The sequence below is a fragment of the Nannospalax galili genome, unplaced genomic scaffold, assembly GCF_000622305.1.
Source record: "Nannospalax galili isolate Female #2095 unplaced genomic scaffold, S.galili_v1.0 scaffold86, whole genome shotgun sequence".
NCBI classification, from domain to species: domain Eukaryota; kingdom Metazoa; phylum Chordata; class Mammalia; order Rodentia; family Spalacidae; genus Nannospalax; species Nannospalax galili.
Genome location: NW_008354174.1, coordinates 263607 through 272319, shown reverse-complemented (window position 1 = coordinate 272319; position 8713 = coordinate 263607).

The window sequence follows — 8713 nt, the reverse complement described above, 5'->3', positions numbered from 1 at the left end:
GCCAAATTTATATTCTTCCCCTATCTAGAAGTCTTTGAGAGGGAACTGACACTGATTCTAACCACTCCAACAGCTAAGAAAATGCCTGAAAGGAAATACTGAATACATCTCAAGTCCAGCCTTGGCAGACAAAAGAAAAATTAGAAGAAACCCAATAGAGGGATACTTTTGGAAGCTCTCATCAAGAAATTCCAATGGACTCTCATGAACATTTGAAATTTGCCCTATTCTGACTTTTTTTCTAATTCCCTGGCTAGAACTTGTAATGCTAATTACTGTGGTCTTTACTTCTCCTTCACATCTCCTATTCACCAGTCAAGGACTATCTTTTTCCCCTACAGATAAGTGTTGTGCAATTTGGGAGTCTTTTAGATAGACCCACAAAAGGGGTACCCCAGTTACCTCACCCTGTTTCCCTGTTCAGCATAGAAGAAGCCAGAGTGGTCAGCGGCCGGATTCCCAATCAGCAATTTGGGTAACCTCTTCAGAGGATGGTGCGGTAGGACTAGGAGGTAGGAACTGGGAATTGGCTAGGCACAAAAAGACCCCAAAGAAAAGTAGCCAGTTTCTTGGCTAAAACTCAAAATGTCCTTGGGTCTCTTAGCAACATACTCTGTTCCAAAGGCCAAAAATATAAAAAATATTTGGGAGCTTTTATCTAATCCTTAAAAGGTTTTAGGGTTACCTCTTTGGTCGGGGGGGATGTTAGAGTAGCCAAAAGCCCCATAGAAATGAATAAATCAGTCTAAGAATAAAACAAAAACAAAAAACAAAAAACCCAAAAAAAACCGTTATGGTGTATTTGGGATTCAAATCATTGATGATGGCCAGAATGCCATGCACAGAGTGATCAGATGAAGGTGAGAGAGATGTGGCAATAACTGAAGCTGGCAGACTCTCAGCATGATTCCAGGACTCTTGTAGCCACAATTTCAGATACAGTCTACCACAGGGCAACTTTGCATCACCAGGAAACTTGTCAGAGTTGCAAAATAATTGGACCCCATTTAAGACCCACTGAATGACCCCCTGCATTTAAAGAAATCCAGCAGTTCTTGTACACATTAAAGTCTGAGTCTGGCTTAAGTGAGAACCAACAAGAACTTAAAGCTTGCTTTGCAGTGTGTTCTCTAGATATTCCCAAGCTCTGCACTGTTATGCTTCCAGGGACCTTCCATGAGTGGGGACTTCAGGATGCCTCAGTGGCATTAACCATAATGCCCAGTTGGGGAAAATAGAACCATGAAAACTTTAACTTGCTTGCAACAACCAGCAAATTAAAACAGAAGGGACAGAACGCAGGCTTTTCTGCTTTCTCTTTCTTCTTTCTCTGACTTTTCGTTCTTACTCCCACACCTGGGAGGTGTGGCATTCCTACTCTAGCAGTTGCTAAAGATGGAAGAGGTATGATTGAGAAACCTTCAACCTGGAGGTGGTATTTAAGTATTGTCCTGGTGCAGTGTGTGTGTGTGTGTGTGTGTGTGTGTGTGTGTGTGTGTCCTTAAAAAAGGAAAAGAAAATACAAATGCCCCTAAAGTGTTAGGAAGAAAGAAAAGTCCACTGCCTGGCCCAGCTTCACTCTCATTCTTCCATCTTTTCCCTTTTTTCCACTCATTCGACCACTCAACAACATATGTGTGTGTGTGTGTGAAGCTCTGACATGCACTTTTCCAAGTGGTTGCATTACTTTCTATACCCTTTAAAAAAATATTTTGTTTGACATCCCATTTCTCTTTCTAGCGTGGGCATTGGCCAACTTCCTCTCTTGGCACCCCAGACCTTTGGACTATCCTCTTGGCCCAAAGTCCCCACTGTTTCCTGATCCTTTGCATCCAGACCAACCCAATTCTTCAGTCTAGTCCCCTAAAACCCTCAAAGCCTACCCCCTCCCCCAACTCACCTTTGCACACAAGACCTGCCTTCTTTCCTGGCTGTCCCACCCCCAACCTGCCTGGGATTCCCAAGGTCAGCATCCTACCCTGGTAAGTTTGACTGCCCCCACTGCCCCTTGACTCCCACAACCTGATTCAACCTCCCAGCTCCCACATCCCATTTCTCCTTCTGGCATGGGCACTGGCCCACTTCTTCTCTTGGCATCCCAGACCTTTGGACCACCCTCTTGTCCCAGATTCTCCACTGCTTCCTGATCCTTTGTACCAAGACCAACCCAATTCTTCAGTCTAGTCCCCTAGAGCCCTCAAACTCTACTCCCTCCCCTCAACTCACCTTTGCACACTGGAGACCAGCCTTCTTCCCTGGCTGTCCCACTCCCCAACCTGACTGGGATTCCTGAGGACAGCATCCTTTCCTGAAAGCACCACAAATTGTACTGTGGCTGCTGACTAGAGGGACCCAGACCTTAGGAAGCCTAAGAGCATCTGATCCTTATCAGACTTGGTCCTCTGTGGGAATTTTTGAGCAGCAGGACTAAAACCATCTGGCACCTCCAATATAAAATCAAAAGAGAGAACATGAAGTCTAGACCAACCAGATTTTCATATCCAATAAGTAAACAACAAAGACACATAAAGTATACAAACAGAAACAGACCTAAACTCAACAAAGGAAGGCTTGAGTCTCACATTAGAACCAGAAACTACAAAAGAAATCCATATGACAAAGTCACAGTGAAAAAACAATAACATGAAAAACCTAAATAACATGTCCCTACAAGTACCAACAGTCCTATAGAGGAGGAGTACAATGAGAACCCCCTAGCGATAACACAGGACATGGAATTCAAAAGAACACTTATAAACATGATAAGAGAATTCAATGAATTTGAAGAACACACAAACAAAGAAATTAAAGAACTGAAAGAAGATAGGAGTAAACTTCTTAATGAATTCAGAAGGGTTAGAAATACTGAAGAACATTCAGGCTGAAATGAAGAAGGAAGTGAAACAATCAATAAGCCAATTAGAAATGACAGGAGAAAGCCTCACCAATAGAATGAATGAAGGGGACAACAGAATATCAAGCCTGGAAGATAAAGTTGAGGAATTAGACCACTCAAGAAAAGATTATGAAAAATTTAAGAAAACATGGGAATGGAATATGCAGGAAATGTGTGACACCACAAAAAGACCAAATTTATTCATCATAGACATAGAGGAAGGAGAAGAAACTCAGGATAATGGTATGAACCAGATCTTCAACAGACTCATAGAAGAAAAATTTGCAAAATTAAAGAAAGATATGCCCATACAAATACAAGAAGCACATAGAACACAAAATAGACAGGACCAGAAAAGACACTCTCCATGGCATATCATGGTAAAAACAGTAAATGTACAGAACAAAGAGTGAATACTGAAAGCTGAAAACAAAACAAAACAAAACAAAAAAAAAAAAACAAAAAAAAAACAAGCCACATATAAAGGAAGACCCATCAGAATTACAGCTGACTTTTCAGTGCAAATGATGAAACCCAAAAGAGCCTGGACCAAAGTAGTCCCAGCTCTAAATGACCACAGATGCCAACCCAGATTACTTTACCCAGCCAACATGTCTATTGCACTTGAAGGGGAAAGAAAAATCTTCCCTGACATAAATAGGCTGAAAGAATTCATGTCCACAAAACCAGTCATTCAGAGAGTTCTTGAAGCAACACAAAGAGCTGAAGAAAGGAACCCAAGGGGTAACAGAAAGAAACTAAATGAAGGTATAACTGTGGAAATGCACAGTTAGACCAAAAATGCAAACAGAAATCAAAATGATAGGAATCAATACACATCTTTCATTAATGACGTTAAATATCAGTGGACTAAACTCCCCAGTCAAAACACAGGCTAGTTGCATGAATTAAGAAACAAAATTCATCTTTTGGTTGTCTGTAAGAAACTCAAGGAAAGGCACTACCTTAAGGTAAAAGGATGGAAAAAAATATTCCAAGAAAATGGTACTAAGAAAAAAGCAGAAGTTGCAATCCTAATATCTGACAAAATAGACTTCAAACTAAAAGTACTCAGAAGAGGTAAAGAGGGCCACTTCATTCTGATCAAAGGAAAAATTGACCAAGAAGATATTACAATCATGAACATATATGCACCAAACTCTAGTGCACCCAACTTCATAAAAACAGTTCTACAGGACTTTAAGACCCAGATTAATCCCAACTCATTAATAGTAGGGGACTTCAGTACCCCATTGTCTCCATTAGACAGGTCAACAAGACAAAGAATAAATAGAGAGAAATCTGTATTAAACAATGCCATACATCAAATGCAGCTAACAAACATCTACCAATATTCCACCCAAGCACCAAAGAATATGCTTTCTATTCAGCACCCCATGGAACTTTCACTAAAATCAACCACATAATGGGGCACAAAACAAGCCTCAACAAATACAAAACAATTGAAATAATTCCATGCATTCTATCAGACCACAATGTAATAAAGCTTAAAGTCAACACCAGAAAAAACCCTAGTAGCTGCATGAACTCATGGAGATTGAACAACATACTCCTGAATTATGAATGGGTCAAAGGAGAACTTCAGAAAGAAATAAAAGCATTCCTGGAACTAAATGAAAAGGACAACACAACACACAAAAAAAAAAACTTTGGGACATTTTAAAAGCAGTTCTTAGAGGGAAGTTTATAGCTCTAAGTGCTTACATAAAAAATCAGGCTCTGATTTCCCTGGGCCTTCACAACCCTCAGGCCTATCTCCCACCTGCAGGCCTCTCCATCCTCAGTGTAATTCAATTGCACCCTCCAGGCCTTGACTCCCCCAGCCTCATTCACCCTCCCATCTCCCCTACTGGTCTCTCCTCCTAGCCTGGGTCCTGTCCCATTCCTTGTCTTGGTGCCCCAGACACCTGGGGAACCACCACTGCCTCCTGATCCTTTGCATCCAGATCAACTCAGTTCTTTCTCAGGTCCCCAGGAGCACTCTGGGCCTGCCCCACCCTCACGTCTCTCTACTTCCCTGGGCCTGCACCACCAGCCAGCATCTTTCCTGGACTGTGGGGCTGACCTTTCCTCTTCCTGATCCTTTGCACCCAGACCAACCCAGCTCCTCAGTGTAGTCCCCAGGAGCCCTTGGGACTGCTTCCCGCCCCCATCTTCCTTTGCATCTCTGGGAGGCACAGCCACCAGCTGCCTAGACCAGCATCTTTTGTGGGCCCTGCTCCCAAGCCAGTCCAACCCCCAAATTCCCAAGGCCAAAATCCTTCCTGGAGGGATCCAGACCTTAGGACAAAGCCTGACAGCGTCTGATCCTCATCTTACTTGGGCCTCTGTGGGAACTCCTGAAGACAAAAGCTATCTGGCCACTCCAATATAAAATCCAAAGAGAGAACTGGAAGCTTAGATGAACCAGCATTTCATGCCCCAAAAGTAAACCACAAAGACACATAAAGTTCAAAAAAAGAAGCAGAACTAAACTTGAAGGCCCGAGTATCACACAAGAGTCAGAAACTACAAAGGAAATTCACACGTCAAAACCACAGAGAAAAAATAATAATGTGAAAAACCAAAATAACATACCCCCACCAAATACCAGCAATCCTCTAGAGGAATACAATGAGAACCCCCTAGAGATAATGGAGGACACAGATCTCAAAAACAAACAAATAAATCAAAGAACTGAAGGAAGATAGGGATAAACTTCTGAATGAATTCAGAAAAGAGTTACAAATATTGAAGGCTACTCAGGCTGAAATGAAAAAGGAAGTGAAACACTCAGTAAGCCAATTAGAAACAACAATAGAAAGCCTCACAAATATGATGAATGAAATATAAAACAGAGTATCAAGACTGGAAGATAAAGTGGATGAACTAGACCACTCAAGCAAAGATTACAAAAAATTTAAGAAATCAGACGAATGGAATATGCAGGTATTGTGTGACACCATAAAAAGACCAAACTTACAAATCATAGGCTTACAGGAAGGGGAAGAATCCCAGGATAACTGCATGGACCAGATCTTTAAATGAATCGTGGAGGAAAACTTTCCAAAATTAAAGAAAGACACGCCCATACCAATAAAAGAAGCATATAGAACACCAAACAGACAGAAAAGAAACTCTCCATGGCACAGCATAGTAAAAACACTAAACGTACAGAACAAAGAGACACTACTGAAAGCTGCAAACAACAAGTCACATATAAAGGAAACAAAAAGTCACATATAAAGGAAAACCCATTAGGATTACAGCTGACTTTTCAGTGAAAACTATGAAAGCCAGAAGAGCCTGGACCAAAGTATTCCCAGTTTTAAATGAACACAGATGCCAACCCAGATTACTATATCCAGCCAAAATGTCTATTATAGTCAAAGGGAAAAGAAAAATTTTCAATGACATAAATAGGCTGAAGGAATTCATGTCCACAAAACCAGACCTTCATAGAGTTCTGGAAGGAATACAAAGAGCTGAAGAAAGGAATGACTATACCCAAGGGATTTCAGAAAGACATCCAATGAAGGTATAACTGTGGAAAAGTACAACCATATCAAGAATGTAAAGAGAAAAAATCAGGATTCAATACTCATCTTTCATTAATAACTTTAAATATTAATGGACTGAACTCCCCAGTCAAAAGACACAGTCTAGTTGAATGGATTAAGAAACAAAACCCATCTTTTTGTTGTCTTCAAGAAACTCATCTCATTTTCAAGGACAGACACTATCCTAAAGTGAAAGTATGGGAAAAAATATACTAAGCAAATGGTACTAAGAAAAAAGCAGGTGTAGCAATTCTAATATCTGACAAAATAGACTTTAAACTAAAACTAATCAGAAGAGATAAAGAGGGCCACTTCATTCTGATCAAAGGAATAATGAATCAAGAAGACTATTACAAACATGAACATATATTCTCCAAACTCTGGTGCACCTAACTTCATAAAAACACTACTTTGGGACTTCAAACCGACATTAATCCCAACTCATTAATAGTAGGGGACTTCAATGCCCTGCTGTCTCCATTAGCTAGGTCAACAGGGCAGAGAGTTAGCAGAGAGACATCTGAATTAAACAATACCATATATCAAATGGACTTAACAGACATCTACTGAGTATTCCACCCAAGCACCAAAGGACATACTTTCTATACAGCACCCCATGGAACCTTCTCCAAAATCAACCACATACTGGAGCACAAAACAAACCTCAACAAATACAAAAAGATTGAAATAATTCCATGCATTCTATCAGACCACAATGCAATAAACCTTACAATCAACACCCAAAGAAGCCCTAATCACTACATGAACACATGGAGATTAAACAACACACTCCTGAATGATGAATGGGTCAAAAGAAAAATTAAGAAAGAAATAAAAGAATTCCTGGAACTAAATGAAAAGGATAATACAACACAACAAAATCTCTGGGACATGCTGAAAGCAGTCCTTAGAGGGAAGTTTATAGCTCTAAGTGCCTACATCAAAAAATCAGAGAACACAAATAAATGACTTAACATTGCAATTCAACACACGAAACATTGCAACAGCAAACGAAACCCAAACCCAGCAGAAAAGAAGAAATAGCAAAAATCAGGGCAGAAATTAATGATATTGAAACAAAGAAAACAATACAAAGAATCAACGAATCCAAGAGCTGGTTGTTTGAAAAGATAAACAATATTGACAGACTGCTAGCCTGGTTAACCAAAAGAAAGAAAGAATACCTCCAAATCAACAAAATCAGAGATGAAAGGGGAAACATCAAAACAGACACCAGAAAGATACAGAACATTATAAGGGAATACTTTAAAAACCTATATGCTACTAAATTTGAAAATGTAAAAGAAACGGATGGATATCTAAAGGCATAGGAACCACAAAAACTAAACCAAGAAGAGATTAATAGCTTAAACAGACCCATAACACAAGAAGAAATTTAAAAAGTAATACAAAATCTCCTGACTAAAAAAAGCCCAGGACCAGATGGATTTGCAGCAGAATTCTATCAGACATTTAAAGAAGATCTACATCCAAAAAGATAGAAATGGAAGGAGAACTTCCCAATTCCTTCTATGAAGCCAGCATCACTCTAATACCAAAGCCAGGTAAAGATACAACCAAAAAAAGAAAGCTATAGACTCATATCCTTAATGAACATAGATGCAAAAATTCTCAACAAGATACTGGCAAACCGCATACAGACACACATCAAAAAGATCATCCATCATGATAAAGTCGGCTTTATCCCAGAGATGCAGGGATGGTTTAATATAGGTAAGTCAATAATTGTCATAAATCATATAAATGGGCTCAAAGACAAAAACCACATGGTCATCTCAATAGATGCAGAGAAGGCCCTTGACAAAATTCAACAGCAAATGCACACACACAGAGCAAGAGACAAAAACAAAAAGAGACACAGAGAAATAAAGAGGCAGAGGGAGGAGGAAATGCTGCTCATCATTCTAACTGGAGGAAAACTGGAAGCATTCCCACTAAAATCAGGAACCAGGCAAGGCTGTCTATTAATCTCCACTACTTTTTTAACATAGTGCTTGAAACTCTTGCAAGAGCAATAAGACAAGAGCATGAAATTAAAGGAGTAATAATTGGAAAAGAAGAGATAAATTATCCCTTTTGCAGATGATATGATAACATATCTATGAGACACCAAAAATTCCACCAGAAAGCACCTAGAAATTATTAATACATTCAGTAATGTGGCAGGTTACAAAATAAACCTACAAAGTCTGTAGCCTTTCTATATACCAATAGCAAGCAATCAGAGTTAGAGCAT